This window comes from Camelus bactrianus, chromosome 25 (assembly GCF_048773025.1).
Source record: "Camelus bactrianus isolate YW-2024 breed Bactrian camel chromosome 25, ASM4877302v1, whole genome shotgun sequence".
Lineage (NCBI taxonomy): Eukaryota > Metazoa > Chordata > Mammalia > Artiodactyla > Camelidae > Camelus > Camelus bactrianus.
In genome coordinates, this window is record NC_133563.1 from 4,805,597 (window position 1) to 4,826,754 (window position 21,158).

The window sequence follows — 21,158 nt, forward strand, 5'->3', positions numbered from 1 at the left end:
TGTGTTTGTCCACTAGTCTAACCTGCTCCTGGTGTGTTAGAGTTGCTTTATTCCTGCCTGTTTCTTGGGCTTGTTTGGAACCCTTTAGGGGCAGGAAGCTGCCTTGTTCATCCTTTTATCCCCGGTGCCTCACACCGCGCCTGACATACACTAAGTGCTCCATAATTGCTCGTTGAGTTGAATGTGACAAGTGTCCACTGGAGCATCCTCTCTTAGGAGAAAGGGGAATGTCTCCAGAGGCTGCCTACAGACATTATTATCTTTAAGCAAGTGTTGGAAGCTTAAAAGAAGCCCTGCTGCTTACTGACCATTTAATTCATCCAGTGCGAGGGTGCCAGGGGACGCCAGGACACCTGTTCCTGCCCAAGAGGCCAGCTCTGTGGTGTGCCCAGTGCCAAATGGACGAGCCCCTGGCGGGGCTGCCCCAGGAAAGACGCCTGGGCCCCTTCACCGTCTGGGCTCCGCCCTTGCCGAGCTCATACCTCTGCAAAAGATGGTGCCATAGGTTTTTTTTTTTTTTTTCCCCTTTTCCAAGTGAGCTTGGGAAGTAGATGAACTCTGCTCTAGCAAAGGTGAAGGATGTCCCTTCTGCTCATCATCACCTCTGTCCTGACCCCTCACTGAGGTTACTCAAATCCATTCTCAAACCAGTCCAACAGCGCTAAGCTTCAGGCTGGCTTCCAGTGCGTTTCCACTGCCGCTCAGGAGGAAAAGCTTTTCTCCCAGCTTCTCTTTGGGAACAATTTGAGTCTGTTTATTTAAACTTAGAGGCCTCACCGCTGTGTTTCCCTGTGAAGTGAGAGACCAAAAGCTGCCTCTTTAGTGAAGCCTCTGGTGGTTTTCTAGGTCAGCAGAGGCCAAGACTGTGATCAATTGGAAACTTCAAAAAATACGGCATATTATAGGGTAATGTATGGGGAGAAATGCCATCTTTTTCTGGAGACTACTAAAATTTTAGTCAGTATTCCATTGTAGGCAGTATGGCTGAAGAAAAATTCAAGATCTTTGATATTTTTCACAAAACATTGTGATCAGAGTTTGAAAAATAGGAGCTTTAAAATTTATCACTATTGTTTCTAATGGCAAAAAAGAAAGTTGAGAACTGACTTTTTAATAGCATTTTCTTACAATAAAACTTTACAAACAAAATCTGGGTATAGGACATTTCAATACAGGAAATAGTATTCTAAAATGTATGGTGCAGACATCAAACCATCTCTGTAAGGGATGTCATCTGTGAATTCGATTCTGGGGAAAAGGCTCTGGCATTTTCGCTATTGGCTATAATGTTGCGTATTGTTTACATGTCATAAATTACAAGCATCTCCTGTTAGCATCGTTAAGAGGCCCATCACTGAGCTGGACGGGTGCAGAAATCCCCATACTGGGGAGGCAGAATGGGTAGAAAGCAGGTGGGCTTTAGTTTCCGTCAAAACCAAGATTACATTCCAACCCACACTCTTATTGCCTTATGTGACCTTGCTGGTCATACAAGTTACATAATCTCTCTAGTCTTGTTTCATCTGAAAGTTGGGGTCAATAATACCTTGCGGGATTGGTGGATAGGTTCATTGAGAGTCTACAACACTTACACTTGTGCTTGACACACAGTAAATCTTACACTTATATTTGGGTCAGGATAGTTCTCTAGTTCCAAAAATTAAACACAGAGATTGAATAGTCTCCTTGCGAAAAGAAATTGTAAAGCACATGACTGGGCATCTTGTGTAGAAAAACAAATTCAATGACAGAAACATCCAAGCTGAGTCCCTGAGATTATCAACAGAGAGTGAGAAGAAACCAGTGGGCCCTCAGGAACACTGACCCTTCAAGGGAAGGCAAAAGCCATTCTGGAAAGGTGATTTAGGGGGGGGAAGTTTGTTCCCAAAACCAAGGGAGGAGTGAATGGCTGAGAGAGTGAGGATACTTGTGAGACGGTGACTGACATGATGTGTCGTGGAGCCTGGGTTTGATGGGGAAAGAAGTAAGAACAGGAGGGGTTGATAGAGAAGCAGGGAGCAAGGGAGTTAAGATACTGAAGGTCTTGCTGAACTAAAATCCAGATGTGGTGATGGTAACTGGAATGAAAAATGGTGTTCAGTGATCAGAGGGAGCTATTAGATTTAAGATTTCATAGGTAGAGCACTTCTGGCTGATGATGAGGTCCAGGGCATGGCCAAGAGAAGGGTGGTGTAAGTGACATTGAGCAGACACTCTTTTGAGATCAAAGAACTAAGATACTGAAGCTACCCAGGATAATGGCAGGACCAAGTAGGGGTGGAAAGGAAGGTCGAGTAAGGTGCCACAGGCTCCTTGACCAAGGAGGAAGAATGACTGGGGTTGGCACTGATTTTGACAGAGTGGAGAGTAAAGGCTAGTTTGGTGTCAGCCTGAATGTGGGGGGGATTGTCATTGGGAGCTGACATTAGGGATCTCCTAACTCTTGGGTCCAGTCTATGCAGGGGAAGAATGAGTGGCATCTCCTTGGGATAGCTTCAGGGGAGAAGTGAGGTCCTTGCAGGGATGAGCTGGGATTCATTTAACCTGAAGAGATGGAGGGAAGGACTCCTCGTGACATGCTTGTGGATAAGAGAGACTTTATCATAGAATGAAGTTCTAGAAAGCTTAGGGAAAGTTACAGAGGAAAGGGGGGCAGTAATAGAAGTTTGATCAAGGGCCAGGAAGCTCAGAGCTCTTTGGGGCTTAGAGTGTAGCAAAGAGATGGCAGAGGGGCTCCCATCTTGGCCATTGGCCTAAGATAACAAAATCCTGTGCTTGGAGGGACCGGCTGGCTGCAAGCGTTCCCAAGGAAGAGACCAGAAGTCCCCTCATAGATGGGAAGGAGATGAGCACTTAGGTCTTTCTGGAAGGAGGCAGCCCTCCTTGGACAAGGAAGGGATGGCTTTCCCACAGAGGGAAGGGGATGGTCAGAGGTTCAGAGAAGAGGGAGTTTCATGCCTTCAGGGACCAATGACTAAGTAGTTTGGTGGGGCAGGATGCAGGGTCTGTGGAAGAGCGAGTGTTGGGTGGGGTCGGATGATGGGGGGCCTTGCACCATCTGCTCAAGGTTTATAAGCACAGGTGTGCCACAGTCAGGTTGCAGTGCCAGTGAGCAGAGAGCAGAGTGGGCTGAATGTGGATGAGGGAGGGAGGGAAGAGGGGAGAGAGAGGATGATGATGATGATGAGACCAGAATATTGAGGTTCTGGCTCTGGCTGCACTGACCCCCACCCCACAACAGGAACATGTGAAAATTAACATAGACACTAAGGAACAGATCTTTTCATACATTTTGCTTTTTCAGGACCTGGTGTGAACCAGTAGATGTAGTCGCTGTTTGTTATCCTTCCTTTTTATAAATATTGATTATCGACTGTAATGAGTCTCTTGTAATTTCATCTAAGACCCCGAACTCACTTAGAAACCAAATATATGCACCTCATGGGCGCTGCAGTGACTTCACCCCCGACAGTCCTCAAATGAGACTTCGTTATTCCCGACTAATAAATGTATTCACGCCTTGACTTCTTTCATTAAAAATCCCGGGGATAAGTAACTCAGAAACACGAGGACAGACTAGAGAAGTAGAAGTCTAAGTAGGGACGTGCGCTAGGATTTGAGACCCTGATGTGCACGTGGTTGATTATCAGATGTGACATTCGCAGAGTTGTCCACCATCTGGAGGTTTAAACATTCCGAATTTACTCTGGGTTTCCTTGTGACTGCTCAACGCTTATATGTTAACTCATCACTATTTTATTCCTTTTGCTCTTTCTAAATAACGACAAAGAGTCTATGTAGTTTGGGGAGTTCGGTCGTATTTCAGGGAAAGGACAGATTGTTGTGTGACTTCCGGACCATCAGTTTGTCCTAGGATGTTCTCGGGGACTCCCATGCGGTGATAGAGTGTTTTTCCTGCTCTGTTTGTGAGGTATGACTTCCTCAGCCTGCATTTGGTATACGGGATAGAGGCGGTGTCCACGTGTGTGCGTGTGTAAATGTTTGTGTTCCTATGCGTGAGCCTGAACGGGCCAGTCTTGGGTAGGTCCATACATTGTTCAGAATTCGAGGTTTGGAGTTCTTTTTAACTCCAGTTTCCGCCTGCTGTGAGGTGGTGGGTGAACCTGAGGATAGAATTTTGTAGCTGGAGGGGTTTAGGTCGTCTGACCCCCTCCGCCAGTCCAGCTGAGGGGTCTGGTCCCCAGGGCAGAGCAGTGAGACAAGGACCTGCCGAGATCCTAACTTCCTAGTTTCTTGGTGGCCATTTGCTAATTGGGACAATTGCACAACATTGTAAATCAACTATACATCAATTTGAAAAAAAAGCTGCTGCTATCTTATCTCTGTCCTGGGCCAACAACTTTGCTTTCCCAGAGATTATCTCTGCATGCACAAATATGTATTTTTTTCTCTTATTTTTATACAAATGATTGAATAATAATGACAGTTCTGCACATTGATTTTTTCACTCATCAGTAAATCTTACTATGTGAGTACAAAAAAAAAAAAACCAATGTAATTTTGATTAAAAAATGCTGAAATGAAGATATGTCATTCATTTAAAATGAGTTTCAATGAAGAGACTGGCGAGCAGGAGGACCCACTGTTGATACAGGAGTGGTTTCTCTGAACGGCGCATCTCACGGTTCTGGATGGCGCTAGGGCTTGGGCGCAGCTGGGTGGGGAGTGGAAGGACAGTGGCCCCTCGAGTCCATCTGTCCATGGGGTTACTTTCTACAATAACACAGGAGGCAAAAATCTAGCAAAGGTAAGGCTTCTTCTGAAAATCTTTTAGGAAGAGACTGGCACACAGGCTCTCAGTAAGACAAATGCAGCTCAGTTTTCCTCTAGCATCAGCTGTTTTTTCATTTAAGCACTAGATGAAGCCACTGGCTTGCACTTGGGGCCACGATGTACCCCAAACACATATCTTTAAGCACTGAGCGGTGAGATGTTCCACCACAAGAGACCTGAGGCTCTGAAACTGAGGGACAAGGGACAGCAGCTTTGGCTCCTAGGGAGGGAGGGATGGAGGGAGGGACGGAGGGAGGGCAGCAGCATCTACATGAAACAAAAACTAAAAGACGACACAAGGTTTTTAACGTAACCATACAATTGAATTTGAGTGATTTAAAAGCATCTTTGCACATTTGATGCCACCATAGACTATCATTTTGTTGAAACCAATGCATTCCAATATGCAAGTCACATAAATTAAATTGTCCCACTCTTTAATGTATTTCTTCCTCTCTTCTCTTAGGTCCTCTCTTTCCCCCCCTCACTTTTTTTTTTTTTCTCCAATCTTAGCTTCCTCTCCACCCCGCAGAATTCTTTGAACACTCTCTCCCCTGAAGATGACACCCACTTTCTATGTTCCTGTTTTTCTTATCTCTCCCTTCCTTCAAGCTTGTCAATCACAGCTTTAAGGGTTTTATATATATATTTTTTTAAATTAAAAATTGTTTAATTTTTGTTTCTTTTTAGGCAAAAAGTATTTGGTGATTATTTTTTCCTCTCTTCAGTTAAGTTCCCAGCTGGCTGTGTGATGGGACACAATTTTCTTAACCTGCTTAAGCCTGTTTCCTCTTCTGTAAAGCAGAGATAATAATAGCGCTTTCCGGACGGAGTTGCTTTTAGGAAGTTCATGAGATAAAGTGCTCAGTTCAGGGGACAGCAAATATTTAATTACTAGTAACCACTAAGATTTTCAGTTGTTTGATTTGATACTTGTAGTTTAAATTACATGCAAATACCTGCAGCCTAAGGATAAAGAATATTGTTATTGTTCATTTCAGTTTCTTTTTGTTTTATCCGCACAGGATATGTGAATAAGGTTGAGCTATGAGAATGATTTTGAGTAGTGAGATCTCCCCATAGCTTTTAATTTTTTCAGTCTTTAACGGACTCTGGTTTTTAGAGTGTTTTGGGTTTGCAGAAACACTGGGGGAAAGAACAGAGAGTTCCCGCCTGCCCCATTATCTGCACCATACACATACTGTCTCACCATCAACATCCGGTTTCAGAGTGGTACCTTTGTTACAGTCGATGAACCCACATTGGCCTTTTATTTTTTTTAACTGTAATGCTTGCAGGCATAAATCGTTTCTCAAAGTGTTCATTTCTGTGTTAAAGACTTCCTTTATCCAGCATTTAAGGGAAAGGTATCAGGTCAACAGGGCCCAGCTGCGCGTGAACATTTCATTGTCTATTCAAGATGCAGGAGCTCCTTGGAACTGGATGGATGGTGAGAATAGTACAACTAGTGTGTCCTGTCTGACTGCCCCTTTTCTTTTCTCTTCTACTTCACAAGTTCTTTAAAGGCCTCGAAATGCAGAAACGCAGCCCAAACCTAACGATGGGTGGGAGACAAAGCCAGCTTCAGAGATGCCAGTGTTTACCCTGGAGGGACGTGGGCAGAATCCGCCGGCAAGTAACAACACCGGAGCCATTCAGCCCGAGTTTCCGAGTGGGCGTGGCGCATGAGTAATGAGTGTCCGTCAGCCTTCTTCATTCTGCGTGAGAGCACAGAACAAACTGGGCTGGGGTGGGGAGCACCCCACCTCCAGTCACTGCTTCCTCAGCCGGCGCAATGCCACGCCTCTTGCCACCCTGCCGGGTCCAACTTGAAAAGCAGGCGGGAAGATTTGGCAAAGCATTAACTTTCAAATTAAGCTTTGCCCAAATTAAAGAGAGGATGCGTGGCGCTGTGTCTGGATGGTTAGCATATTTGATGCTGACTTCTTTGCAACATCACCACGTTTTGGTTACAGAAGTGATTACATAATCTCTTCTCCCCAAACCACAGACGTCTTAAAAGTTAATAAAGTGGGAAAGGGGGTAGGGAGGTATAAACTGGGAGTTTGGGATTTGTAGATATTAATTACTATATATAAAACAGATAAACAACAAGGTCCTACTGTGCAGCACAGGGAACTATATTCAGTACCTTGTACTGGCCTATAATGAAAAAGAATATGAAAAGGAATATATATGTGTATATGTATAAATGGATCACTATGCTGTACACCGGAAACTAACACAGCATGGTAAACCGACTATACTTGAATAAAAAAAAAATTAATAGTAGCAGATTTTGAATCTGGGATGTGAAAATGACCCAAGAACAAGGTCCCAGAGAACCTCCTGATAATCTTTTGTATTGATTTGCTAAAAGGGGAGACAAATATCATACAAGCAAGGAATATAGAGAAAATCTTCATTTTTTCCTAAACCTTTCCATCTTAATGTCTATTGTCAAATATTGTATTTGTCAAGAAATGTAAAAAAATTTATTTTTTAAATGATCATACATTAGTAAGCAATTCTCTTGGAGAACTGGATGGTTTCTAGAGATGTTTGAAAAGATAGACTGGCAGGTAGAGTGTTCTGGAAGGTCTGATGTTGGGGTGTGTTCAGCTGGCGGACGGTGCCCTGGCGGAAGACGCGGCACCCTCTCGCTTTCGCTTGGGCAAACTGGACGTCTGATTTACAGGCCTGGGGGGAGCCCCCACAACTTTTGGCTTTAGTTATGGTACCTAATGAACCGGCTCATTTAACCGTAAGTGTGAAAGCTTTGACTAAAAATCTGATTTAAATGTGGGCTACTGAACTTTCCTGAGGCTTCGAGAACTCACCATTTGTTCAGCCCTCACGTTCAAGGAAACTCTCTTTTAATGAACCTGATTTCGCGTTTGCGCAGAAGAGACCAGCTTGGCTGGAAGAGACAGGAAGCTCCCTGCGCAGGTGCCCTGCCTGGGGCGGGGGTCGGGGTAGGCGGGCAGGCGTCCCGCATAACCGGTCTCCGGTCAGAAGAGCTTTCCTGTCTCCCACTGCCAGCACCTGCCGTCTCCCCGTCAGCCTTCTCCGCTGTCACCTGTGATATTTTCTCTGGTCTTCGCTCTTGCAGTAAATGGCTGTAAAACGTTAAACGTTAACGCCTGGAGTTGCAACCCCCAATCCAATCCCTCCTGCTCCTTGGCTGGTTTATTTTTCCTTCCTTAGTACTCAACTACCATCCAACCCACTATTTACTTTGGTTACAGTTTCTTTATTGTCTCTCTCGCTAGAAAGTCAGCTTCCTGAGGCCAGGGCTCTTTGTTTATTTCTATTGTTTTCTCTCCAGCACCTAAAACAGTGCCTGGCACACAGCAGGTGCTCAGTAAACATCTGTGGCACGAAAGACTAACAGCAGGCCCTACTGCTTAAGCCCTGACAGGCTCTGCTGTCACTGGCTCTGAATTCTTAAGTTTTTTCTTTAAACTTCTGCTTGCAAGTGAAGTCGGGTGGGACCATGGAGCATGCGCGTAGGGGTGAGGGATGGGAAACGAGAGGGTCCAGCGCCAGTTCTCTCCCGGCTTGCTCTGAAAGGATTCCGTGGAAGGAAAGGGAGAGAGAGCTTTCCTCTAGGCCTCCCTACTTGTCAGTAAGCTGACAGCGGCCGCCTGGTACTCTGCTTTGTAGTGAAGAAGTGAAGTAAGATTAGTTGAATTCATTTCCTGCAGCATTTCCACTGTTCTGTCAAGAACAAAACACACACGCATGTGCCAATTCTGAAAACAGGAGTTTTGGAAAATGCCTTTATGTTTACATTTAAAACTGGCTTGTATAAACAGTAAAGTTCATTTCGATGCTGGGGCTGGCATTGCCCTCAACGATCACTTTGTCAAGCTCATTTCCTGGTACGACAACGAATTTGGCTACAGCAACAGGGTGGTGGACCTCATGGTCCACATGGCCTCCAAGGAGTAAGAGCCCCTGGACCCCCAGCCCCAGCAAGAGCACACGAGGAAGAGAGAGGCCCTCAGCTGCTGGGCAGTCCTGGCCCCAACTCGATCCCCCAACACACTGAGAACCTGACCTCCACAGTTTCTTTCTATCCCAGACCCCTGAAGAAGGGGAGGGGCTTAGGGAGCCCTGCCTTGCCATGTACCATCAATACAGTACACTCTACCCAGAAAAACAAACAAACTAACAGTGAAGTTCATGCTAATACTTTAAGATTTTCACTTCTTCTTTACTGAGAATAACAGTAAACAGCAAGTAAAAAACACCCATGGAAGAAAGGAAGGAGCTTTATGTTTTAGTACCTTTCTTGCTTCTTGAACAAGGGGTCCTGCGATTAGTTCCCACAAATTATTATGTTGCTGGCCCTGTTTGCCAGGCCTGTAGTTGAATAATCCAGTCCAGCCTGTCAAATTCAGGGGCCATGTTTCCAACATAATTTTGTAAGTAGAGGAAATCCAGCTTACCAACAGAGTGCATTCCACCTTGATTTTACAAGTCAATTACTTGGAATTTGGCACGTATTTTCTTATGGGAATATTGTTTTGAATAGAGGTCGGTTTTCCAAGCCAGCCCTCAAAAACATCTTGAAACAATAATTTGGCATGTGTCATGAAGTATTATTCTTTTAATTTTTTTTTCTACTATTTATTAATGTAAAAGCCATTCTTGGCTCCTGGGCCATAGAGAAACAACCTATTTCCCCAGCCTCTGGGTTGTGTCTTTTAACGATGTCAAAAGAAACTTGCCAGCCAGGCTGAGGACAAGCTCTGTCGTGAGTGTTTTGGCCTCTGCACATGTGAGAACTTGGCCTGGCACATCTGCTTATCCCGTGTGCATCTCCCTGAGTCATCTGCTTAGATAGCACCCCGTATGAACTTTAAATTTAGATTCTAAATTATTGCTTAATGTCTTGAGAAAGATCACACGATGATGTGGCACTGAAATGAAAGTTCAGAAGATGGCTTCCCCTTACCAGAAAATAGAATTGAAGGCAAGAAATTGAAAAGGCCAGATCCCTTAGACTGGATCCCAGAATTCTCAAAATACAGAAAAGTTAAGAGTAAAGGACAACTTGTCAAAACTTCTGGTTTGACTTTCATGAGAAGTCATTTAATTTCTGTTAATGTGGAATCCCATGAAAGAAAAAAGAATTCCCAGGGACCTAGAAACTGTGGGCACTCCTAGGGTTCCTCCAGGGGCCTTGAACGTACGCTGTCAACTTTAAAGGTATCTCAGAGGTGAAGGTCACAAGTCCTGGTCACAGAAAGCAGTATGGTGTGGTGGGTGCTTTGCATAACTGCTGATGGCCAGCAGTGATTCCCAAGGCTCTTGGATGCTGAGTACAGAGCAGGCTTAGACTTCAATGTTGATTATGGTGCTAAAGAAGAAAGGGATCTGTTGGTGTTCTGATAAATGTACACTACTGACAGCTGAAAAATTATGTAATGTAAGCAGAACTAGGGTGAGGTGAGTGAGGTACCTAGGACACACGTGTCAGGAAAAGGTCACTCTCAGGGTCCTTGCCCAAGTCGGGGGTCAGCCTGAGAGTGAGGAGCTTTTTACACTGATATCATAGGGGCTTGCCTCCCCATAGGCCCGGCCCTGAATTTAAATATAGTTTATTTTTTCTTCCTAAGGAGCTGAGAAATAGACGGTATAGCTTCCAATCCACAGTGTCATAGAATCAAGAAAGTAGAGTGGTCTCAGTTCTTGGGAGGAGGCAGGGCCCTGGCCTCCTGACGGGGTCTTCCTGGCCTGGCTGGCCGGCTGTATCTTTTCACCCTCTGCACCCGCCGTCCTGGGAGGCTGGTAGGTGCCCTCCCTCTGCGCTCTTATCATGCTCTATGCTTGTCTCCTGCGGCTCCTGAGCTCATGTAATTTTTTTTTTTTTTTTTAAATCTGTGAGCTCTTTGGAAGAAAAACTCTTCACCTCTTTATATTGCTGTGGCCAAGTCCTGTGTCTGGCAGTACTGAGGGCAATGGATGCTTAAAGAAAATTGTTGAATGAATAAACATTTTTCATAACAGAGTTCAAATCACTTTCAATGACTGGAAGAGGCTGAGAAGGCAAACCTGACCCCACTGTGCAAGCTATTTTTGAAAAGATCTTCCTTCATCTGGCCAACTTGAGATTCTATGGTGACCTTGATTTGGAAAATCTGAACTTGTACCTTTTCAGATGATGAATTTGCTTTATAATTTTCTAGGTCGGAGCAATGACCAAATCTGTCCTGCAGTGCCAGCGGAGGGAGACAAGGGCAACTTGAAGGGTCAGGATTTAAGAAATTGTGTCATGCCTTCTGCAGCTGGCACAACAGTAAAAAGTTGACAAGCTAGGACAGGCTTTAGAGTGAATCCCTCTGCTGACTGAGGGATTAGATTTTCTGCCTTCACTGTCAGTGTAGCCCCGTGCTGGGAGCCAGAGGGCCCTGCTGGTCCAGGTCTTCCCTTGCCTTCAGTTGCGGGCTAACTTGATCAACCAGATAAAGGCAATATGCAGCTTTTACAGTATAAGACACAACTCCAGCAGCGGTTTTTTTGGGGGTTTGTTTTTGCTTTTTATTTTTTGTTTTTTTGCAAGATGATGTGAATATTCTATTTTCTTTTTTGAAAACCCTCACCAAATTTGCCCCTTCACCACTAAATTCCAAGCAGCCTGATGCTTGGTGGGGATCTATTGTCCAGCTTTTGTGTGGGGAGTCAGAGCTGGACCACTGCTTCCCCGTGAGCACGATGCTCAGTGTGGCTTATCTCACAGGGTTCCTGTGAAGTTCTGTGGTGCTTTGGGAAATCGTTTATCCTGAGCAGTTGCAAGAGCACCTGTTTTCCAAAAAACCTAGAATAAGCATCCAGTTACCTATGGCTGTGTAGTAAACTGCCTCCCCCCAACCCCCACGACTTTGTGATTCAGAGCGCTGATTGCGCAGCCTTGTCTGTTCTGCAGAGGTGGGGACCTAGTCTGGGAAGCAGTGGTTGGAGTGAGGCAACGTCCCTCATAGGTTCCAGCAGTTTAAAAAAATAGTGCCAGAAAGTTAGTCAAAGTGGGTGCAATGCTTAGGACTCTTTGGAAGAAAGATGCTAATATCCACGTGTCAGTGCCTTGTGTGAGACTATAGTTGCGTTTTGTGGGGCTGCAAGCTGTTTGAAATCCCTCTTGTCCCACGGAAGCTAACATGCTAACTTCCTAAAGGAGCAAGACTTCCTAGTTTTGCTAAGATCGCTAGACAAACTGCTTTTGTCTAAGCAGAGGCATAATTCATACCTGACTCCAGTTTCCAGAACTGGATGTTCAGACCTGACGGCCTTCTCTAATTTGACCTACTTCATAGCCACATAATTTCCTATTCATTTTATCCTGAGAAGAGTTTAGATCAGTTTGCACTGGCTCATTATAATTTGAGAAGTCCTGAATTCGTAGCATGTAAGAAAGTAATTGTGTAAACATATATGTTTGTATTTTTTGGTCAGCAGGGTGGGGGCATGGACAGAAAGAGGGAGGTGCTGATGGGTAGACAGAGTCACAGCAGGATAAAGCAGATAAAAATCACGTCTTAATATATATATACATATAACTGAGTCACCATGCTGTACACCAGAAACTGTCACAGCACTGTAAATCAATTATATTTCAATTAAAAAAAAATCATGTTTCATTCCCCCTTCCAGATATAACTGCTAATATAGTTCCATCCACTCTTTGCTAATGGCATATATTTAAAACATTTTGTTATAAAAATGATACTCGATTATTATAGAAAATTAAAGGATAACCAGTGTTATCCTATAGTCAACCAGTGTTACCATTATGACGTCCTTTGTTTTTTGCCCCCATGTAAATGCAAACGCTGAATATGCATTACAGAATAAGCATTTTCCCAACCAAAAAACTTAGCACAAACTTTAGTTGCCCAAGACAGAAATGATAGCACAGAAAGCACACACATATCTCGCATTTTAATCTTATTTATAAACGTTGATGAAAAATATTAAATAAAATACTGGATATATGTACTTTAAGAATGTGCCATGCCCAAGTGAATTTCATTTCAGTAATACAGAGGTAACAAAATATTAGGAAACCTGTTAGTGTAATCAGTCTTATGTAAAAACTTCATATGATCATTTTGATGCTGAAAAAGCCATATGAAAATTCATCATGTGATTTTTAAAAATCTCAGACTATAGTATTATGCTTCATTAGACAGAGTCCTGTTAGAGTCAGGGAAAGACGAGTCACCCTTTTCTCCTTGTTGAAAAGTGCTTGTCAATACAGTGAGCAAGATACTTAACCGAGGTGTCTAAATATCGGAGAGAAGAAGGCACAGTTGTCTTCCTTTGAGGATGGTATGGTTGCCGACCAAGAGAATCACTAACAAGCTTTCAGAAGCAGAGTTCCCTGTAGTGTGCAAGTACAGAATACACATGTATAAAATCAATGGTTTCTTGCATGTCAGTAACAGCCAGTCAGAAAATGTAATGGAAAAGATACTCCACTGGCAAAAACATTAATAAAATTAAATACCTAGGAGTACATGTAACCAAAACCAAAAACAAACAAAACAGAATAGAATCTTTATGAAACTCTCCTGGGAGAAGCACGGTTTGAATACATGGAAAGACGGATCATGTGACTGGATGGTGTGCTAGTTTCCTGGGGCTGACATAACCAATTACCACAGACTGGGTGGCCAAGGCACTTAGGGTCACAGTTCTGGAGGCTGGAATTCTGAAATCAGGGTGTCAGCTGACTCTCTCTGAAGGCTCTAGAAAGGAATCTACTTAATGCCTTCCTCTTAGCTTCAGGTGCTGCTGGGATTCTTGGCACTCCCTGGCTTGTGGACACATTGCAGCAGTCTCTGCCTGTGGTGTTACATACCATTCTCCTTGTGTTTCTGTCTCCATGTCTCTGCTCCTCTTCTTATAAGGACACCTGTCGTATGGAATTAGGGACCATTCTAATGACTTCAGCTTGACTCCATCTGCAAAGACCCTATTTCCAAATAACATCATGTTCACAGGAGCCAGGGGTTAGGAGTTCGACATATCTTTTTTTGTTTTAAACTTTCATTACTTTCTTTCTTCTTTTTTTGGGGGGTGGGGAATTAGATTTATTATTATTATTATTATTATTATTATTATTATTATTATTATTATTATTATTATTATTAATTATTTTTAATGGAGGTACTGGGGATTGAACCCAGGACCTCATGCATGCCAAGCACGTACTCTACCACTGAGCCATACCCTTTCCCTCAATGTATCTTTTTGAGGGGACACAAATCAACACATAACAAATGAAAAGATAGTGTTAAAAAGCTACATTCTCAAACCAATCTCTAAATCCTGTGCACTCTCAATAAAAATCCCAAAGTGATTCCAAATGAATTCTGACCCTCACGGCGGGAGAGCAGCAATGTGAAAATAGCCAGGACAATTCAGAACAAGGCAAGTCATGAGGCGGTGCTTGCCCACTAAGTACTAAAATGTATGACAAAGCTATAGCAACCGAGTGTATGTGATACCAGTGTAAGAACAGACGGATCAATGAAACAAGATGCTCAGCCCCCAGTGAGTGAGTGTGTGTGTGTGACATGGGCTGAGCTGCGTCCCCACAGCATTCAAGTCCTAACCCCCAGGATCTCAGATTGTAACTATATTTGGAAACATCGTAGCGTCCTTAAAGAGGTGATTAAGTTAAGATGAGGCCGTTAGGTTGGCTTTAATCCAGTGTGACTGGTGTCATTGCAGGAAGAGGAGATTAGGACACAGGCAGGGTTTTAATCCAGTGTGACTGGTGTCATTGCAGGAAGAGGAGATTAGGACAGACAGGTGGAGAGGGAAGACCACGTGAAGGCACAGGGAGGAGACAGCCACCTGAAGCCAAGGGGAGAGACCTTAGAAGAAATCAATGCTGCCAACACCTTGATCTCAGATTTCTGGCTTCAGAACTGTGAGAAAATAAATTTCTCTTGTTTAGGTCATTCAATCTGTGGTACTTTGTTATAGCAGCCCTAGCAAACGAACACAGTGTGTGCACATAGATACAGATCAGGATTTAGTTATGTATATGGTACAGGTAGCGTTTTAAGTCTCCTGGAGGCTAGGATATAGCTCAAGTGATAGAGTGCAAGCCTAGCACGCACAAGGTCCTGGGTTCAAACTCCGGTACCTCCTCTAAATAAATAATACACCTAATTCCACCCCCCCCCCAAATTAAGTTAAAAAGTTTAAAAATCAAATCTCTGGCCATGAAAGAAAACCATAAATATTGATCGTTACCTCATTTTCTATAGCAAAATAAATTGTAAATAATAAAAAATTCAAAGATGAAAAATGAACCAAAAAAATACTAATATGGGTAAATATGTTTATAGTCCTGAAGTGCAGAGGGATGATACTGAAGGGAAACTATAAGGAATATTTTACAGATTCAAGTACAGGGACAAGCATGCAGAGATGGTTGCCTGAGCGTGCCTCTTGTGGTGACTGTCTTAGCAAAAATGTAGGGAATGTCCCTCGGTAGGAAATGAGTTATCTACATAGCAGACGAGCCACATTCTGGAGTACAATATGGCCCTTAGAAATAATGGCCAAAAAAGTCTGTATTTATTATTATGTAAAAATACCTATTAGAGGCTCAGTGAAAGCAGTTTGGGAAAAAAAAAATGGTATCATGATTCCATTTTGTGAAATTATGTGCCCAGAAAGATGTCTGGAAGATAATTTGTTGGAATATTGATAGTGATTGCCTATTGATGTTGGAATTTGGGGTAATTGTCATTTTTTTTCTTTGTGCTTTTTAATGTTGTTTGGAATTACAATGAACACAGACTATTTTTAGCATCAGAACAGATGAATAAAGGTATTTTCCTTTGAGGAAAACTATTCATAAATACTTTTAATGATTGTAAAATAATAATGGCTCCACTACTTTGTACACAAATGTTTGTTCATATTTCAGATTAGTTCTTCTCCTGGAATGGAATTACTAGATCAAAGGTATGAACATCTTTAAAGCTCTAGATAAATATTATCAGACTGTTTTTGAGAAAGAGCATGTCAGTCTACATGGCTTTGATCATCACACTCTTATCAATATTGAACATTATCACTTGGAACAATGTTTGCTAAATTAATGGGAGGAAATGATATTCCATTGCTGTTTTTATTTGAATTTCATTTTTTAACAGATATATTAGTCACTAAAGAAGATACTTCTGTTATAATTCTTCAGTCACATCATATGCGTTTTTCTGTTGCAGTCTCGCTGTTTATCTTTTAACTATTACAGATGCAGTAACATTTTGTCATATTAATAGTAATATATTTAAAAATTTGAGTTAATGTTACAATTTTTGCCATGAGTTTTAAGTTGTTTAGTAGTTAAATTAATTGATCATTTCCTTTGTAATTTCTTTCGTTACTGTTACGCTTATGTAGTCTTTCCCTATCCAGATATAAGATAAAATATCTATATTTTTTTCTATTTTATGTCTTAATTTTTCTTTTTACATTTTAACGTAAACATTTTCTGAGTGTGAAGTGTTCTAAATATTTTCCCAAGTTTCCATTTCCTCATAACATTAACTTAAAAAAAAAATTAAATTGACTTTATTTTTTAGAGCAGTTTTGGGTTCATAGCAAAATTGAGCAGAAAGTACAGAGAGGTCCTATATACCCCCTGTCCCTGCCACACACACACACACACACCACACACACACACACACACACACAACATGTACACACACAGAGCCTCCTCCACTATCAAAATCCCTCACCAGAGTGGTACCTTTGTTACAAATGATGAACCTACATTGACACATCATTATCATCTACAGTCCATAGTTTACCTTAGGGTTTATTCTTGGTGGTGTACATTCTGTGGGTTTTGACAAATGTATAATGACATGTGTCCACCGTTATAGTATCCTACAGAATAGTTTCACTGCCCTGAAAATCCTCTGTGCTCCGCCAGTTCATCCCTCCCCATCCTCCAACCCCTGGCAACCCCTGATCTTCCTATGTCAATAGTTTTACCTTTCCCAAGATGCCATCATACAGTTGGAATCACATACTGAAGCTGGAATCAGTTTGTAGCCCCATTGCGTATTGGCTTCTTTCACGTAGTAATATGCATTTAACTTTCCTTCATTATTTTTTCATGGCTTGACAACTTATTTCTTTTTAGTAGTGAATACTATTTCATTGTTTTGATGTACCAGTTTATTTACTCATTCACCTACCGCATGGTATGTATCTTGGTTGCTTCCCAGTTTGGGAAGTTACAAATAAAGCTGCTGTAAATATCCACGTGCAGGGTTTTGTGTCAACACAAGTTTTTATCTCATTTGGGTAAATACCAAGGAGCTGGATCTTAAGGTAAGAGTATGTCTAGTTCTGTAAGAAACCACCAAACTGTCTTCCAAAGTGACTGTACTATTTTGCAGTCCCAGCAAAAGTGACGAGCGTTCCCATTGCTCCACGTCCTTGTGAGCATTTGGTGCCGTCAGTGTTCTGGAGTCTGGCCATTCTGATAGGTGTATAGCGGTATCTTACTGTTTTAATTTGCATTTCTCTACTGACATATGATGCTGAGCATCTTTTAATATATTTACTTGCCATCTGTCTTAATCTTCTATCTTCTTTGATGAGTTGTCTGTTCAGATGTTTAGCCCATTTTTTAATATTTTTTTCTTTGTTTTTATTTTTGGGGGGTGGTAATTAGGTTTGTTTATTTACTTATTTATTTTAATGGAGGTACTGGGGATTGAACCCAGGGCCTCCTGCATGCTAAGCATGTGCTCTACCACTGAGCTGTACCCTCCCCCACCTCCGTCTTCATTTTCATACATCCCTCACTCTCCTTGAATCCAGCCTCCCCCTCAGCCTGTGTTTAAATCAAGTTGCTCATTTTCTCATTGTTGAGTTTTAAGAGTTTTTTGTATATTTTGGATACCAACCCTTTATCAGCTATGTCCTTGGCAAATATTTTCTTCCACCCTGTGGCTTGTCTTTTCATTCTCTTGACAGTGTTTTTTTTTCACAGTGCAGTTTTTAATTTTAGTGAAGTGCAATTTATCAGTTAGATCTTTCATGGGTTGTGCCTTCGGTGTTGTATCTAAAAGGTCATACTGTACCCAAGGTCACCCGGACTTTCTCCTGTGTTAGCTTTTAGGAATTTTATACCTTTGCATTTTATGATCCATTTTGAATTGTGAAGAATCTAGGGTCTTTGTCTAGATTTTTTTTTGTATGTGAATGTCTGGTTGTTACAACACCATTTGTTGAAAAGGCTACCTTTTCTGCATTGTATTGCTCCTCACAATCTTTTGTTAAGTAATCCATCCTTTTACCTTTTGTTTGAAGTGCATGCTTTGTCAAATTTGTTGTATCAGGTACACTTCCGGATTCTGAATCCCGCTCTGTTAATGCATTTGCCTATAACTTGCACACACTTGCTATTTTAATTTAATAAGCAGTGCTAAAACAAAGATGGACCAGTCCCCAGTTATTACTATTTTTCCCCTTTACATTTCTTGGTTTTCCCTGGCCACTTATTTTTCCAAATTTGTGAGGTTTCACCAAAAAAGTGAATTTTGAATGGAATTTATGAGGCCATAAATTAATTCGGAAAGACTGACACATTGGTTTCCCATTTTTAGGAACCTGGAAGATCTCTGTCATATTGTTTTGCTCACTAATGGAATCAGGCCAAAGGGCGTGAAGCTGAAAGCAACCTCAACAGAAAGGTGGAAACCGGCTCTGAGAGGCACTCTCTGAGGCTGGCTTGTGGAAGGAAGTGGCCAGAAATTGTGAGGACCACCGGGACACTTCCAATGAGTATTTATTAACTAGAGGCATTTGTTTTCAAGTTTTCATTCCAGGACAGATTGGCCCCGAGGGGAAGTGAGGCTGTGTTTTAACACAGATTCCTTTGGGTGGGTGGGCATGAATAGAGCTGGCTGGACCTAGCATTGTCATGTTTGTCTCACTGCTTCCCAAGGGGACAAACTCCCTTGGTAAGAGGGGCCGTGGGGAGCAGTGGAAAGCCCAGGGGCTTCGGAATAAGGCATATCAGGGTCAAGTTCTGACAGCTGTGTGATCAGGTCTTGCTTCTCAAAGTCTCTGATCCTCATCTGAAATGTGCATAACGATCCTCACCTGATAGTGTTGTTGTTAGCGTTAAATGAGATAAACCACAAAGGACCTGTACAGGCCGGCCAGCACACGGTAACACACAATTGGTGGCTATCAGTAATAGTAATACAATGATTGTTTCTTTGATGTTGGGGGGATTAAAAGGAGTGACGGATAGAAACACTTATCATGTGCCTGGTGCACATTAGTTACCGTTGCCACGGTGTTATTATTGGGGTTCTTGTTACTCACATAGGATGTAGGCATTCCACACATGATCCTAAACTCTTGGGTGCAAAGGCACCAATTACAGTGGTGGCAGGTGCCACTGGGCCGTCCCTGCCCACCTGTGTGGTGTTGCCCACGGGAACCCTGGTGGACTCGGCCCATGTGCCTGGGCTCTGCTCTAAGAGCTGCATCTCTGTCCTAGGAGCCATCCTCTCTGACCATAATGATGTGGGATCCCTTCTCACTCTACCATCCCCAGCTCCCTAAAGAGTAAGTCGGAGGAAGCAGCCCCGCACTGTGAGGTCAGGGGCTCAAGGTTCCAGTCTCCACTCACTTTTTTATGGGCTGAAGTACATTAAGCAAATCAGCTTCTCTCCCTAAGAATCCTTTTGCTCATCTGTACAGGGAGGTCAGTAACTTAATCATCACTCCCTTCCAGGGCCATGTGATGCTCAGAGGAGAGAGTGCAGATGGCATCCGTCCCACAGCAGGCCTCCAACTAGGGTCACCCAACAGGCTATGGGACACCCAGTTAAATCTGAATCTGAGATACATAACAAAGAATTGTTTTAGTATAAGTATATCCCAAATATCCATAGGACATACTTATCCTGAAAAACTTACTTGCTGTTTATCTGAAGTTCAGATTTAACTGGGAGCCCTGTGCTTTTATTTGCTAAGTCTAGCACCCTTATCCCTAACAAATGTCAGTTCCCTTCACCCTCCGACCATCTGTAAGCAGGGATTTGTAACCCTGGCCATCACCCGGGTCCCTGTGAGGCTCTCATGAGTTCCCATGAAGGGATTCAACCGAGAAAGCCTTGTTGGGCTGGTGCGGGAGGTGCACAAAGACAGAGGGATATGGGTTAACTGAGATTTCTGGCTTGGACTTGTATTATGAAGTGGCCTAAACAAGGTCAGGTACCATTCAGACATGAACTGTTGGTGGTAGGGTGGCTGTTCAGTTTCCAGGCCTCCTTTTGGACTGGAAACTCCAGAAGAACAGCATCTGATCTCTTTCAGGAGCTTAATGTGGTATCCGTCACCTCCCCTTGGTCCTCTAGGAAGGCTGTTGGTGCAGAGGAGGAGCTGGGTCACATGCAGGTCAGGGCAGAAGCTGGGATTAGCACCTCCAGGCTCGCAAAGCCACAGTGTAGTTCTCACTCCCTCCTGGGCTCTGCTCACACCTGTCCCTGAGTCAGCGCTGTGTTCTGGCTCCTCTGACCGCAGGAGCCCTCCTGCCTGCCCCTCCACCCCTGCTCCCAGGGGAGATTCCTTCCTGAGCTCTTCAGAACTATAAAGGCCCGTGGGTAGGGGGCAGATGGCTGCCTGGCCACACCTTCAGACTACCCTGGGTACTGGGTCCCCGGAGCAGGGAGAGGGGCTGTGAAGCCTGCCTGTCTTGCCATCCTCCCAGCACTTCCCAGGTCCTGCTGGGCCTGCTGAAGCCAAAAGAGGGCCTCCCCCTGTGGCCAGTCCCTGTCGGGGTGGGGAGAGGGGCAACCCACCTATCAGAGTCGGGGCAGTGGGTGTGAGCTTTCCTCCTGCCTTTTGGGGTGCTTGGGATGGAGGTAAGGCAAGGCTGTCAGTCCTCTTCGGGAGGGGAGAAGCTTCTTAGAAACTTGTATCAGGTCAGGTGGCTTGCAGGTGGCGGGTTGAGCAGGTGTCATCCGAGGGGAGAGCAGAGGCTCCATAGCGGAGATGTGGGTCGGCTCTGGTGCAAACACCGTAGGCTCACGTTAGTTCTTCTTTGTGCCCAGTTCCCTCCTTGCAAATTAAGTTTAATAAACCCCCAAACTCATGGGGTTGCTGGGAGACATAATGAAAAGATGCAACTAAGCTTCCTAGTCCAGCTCCTTGTGCTCATAGAAGGGAAAGGTCTCCCTGAAGTTGGGCTGAAATAGTTTCTCTGCAGTAACCTGAAAAGATTTCCATGAGACCTTGGTTTGTGCTGATGTCCTGGGGTGGGGGGTGGGGGGTGGAAGACTTCTGTTGCCCTCACCTCA

General features: G+C 43.4%; 1 non-coding gene across 1 annotated transcript; it reads right to left on the minus strand.

Moving 5' to 3' along the window:
* Window positions 1-13,963: 13,963 nt before the first annotated feature.
* On the minus strand, window positions 13,964-14,038 carry TRNAA-GGC (transfer RNA alanine (anticodon GGC)). Its single transcript has one exon. It is a non-coding gene; the product is annotated as a tRNA-Ala (tRNA).
* Window positions 14,039-21,158: the final 7,120 nt, after the last annotated feature.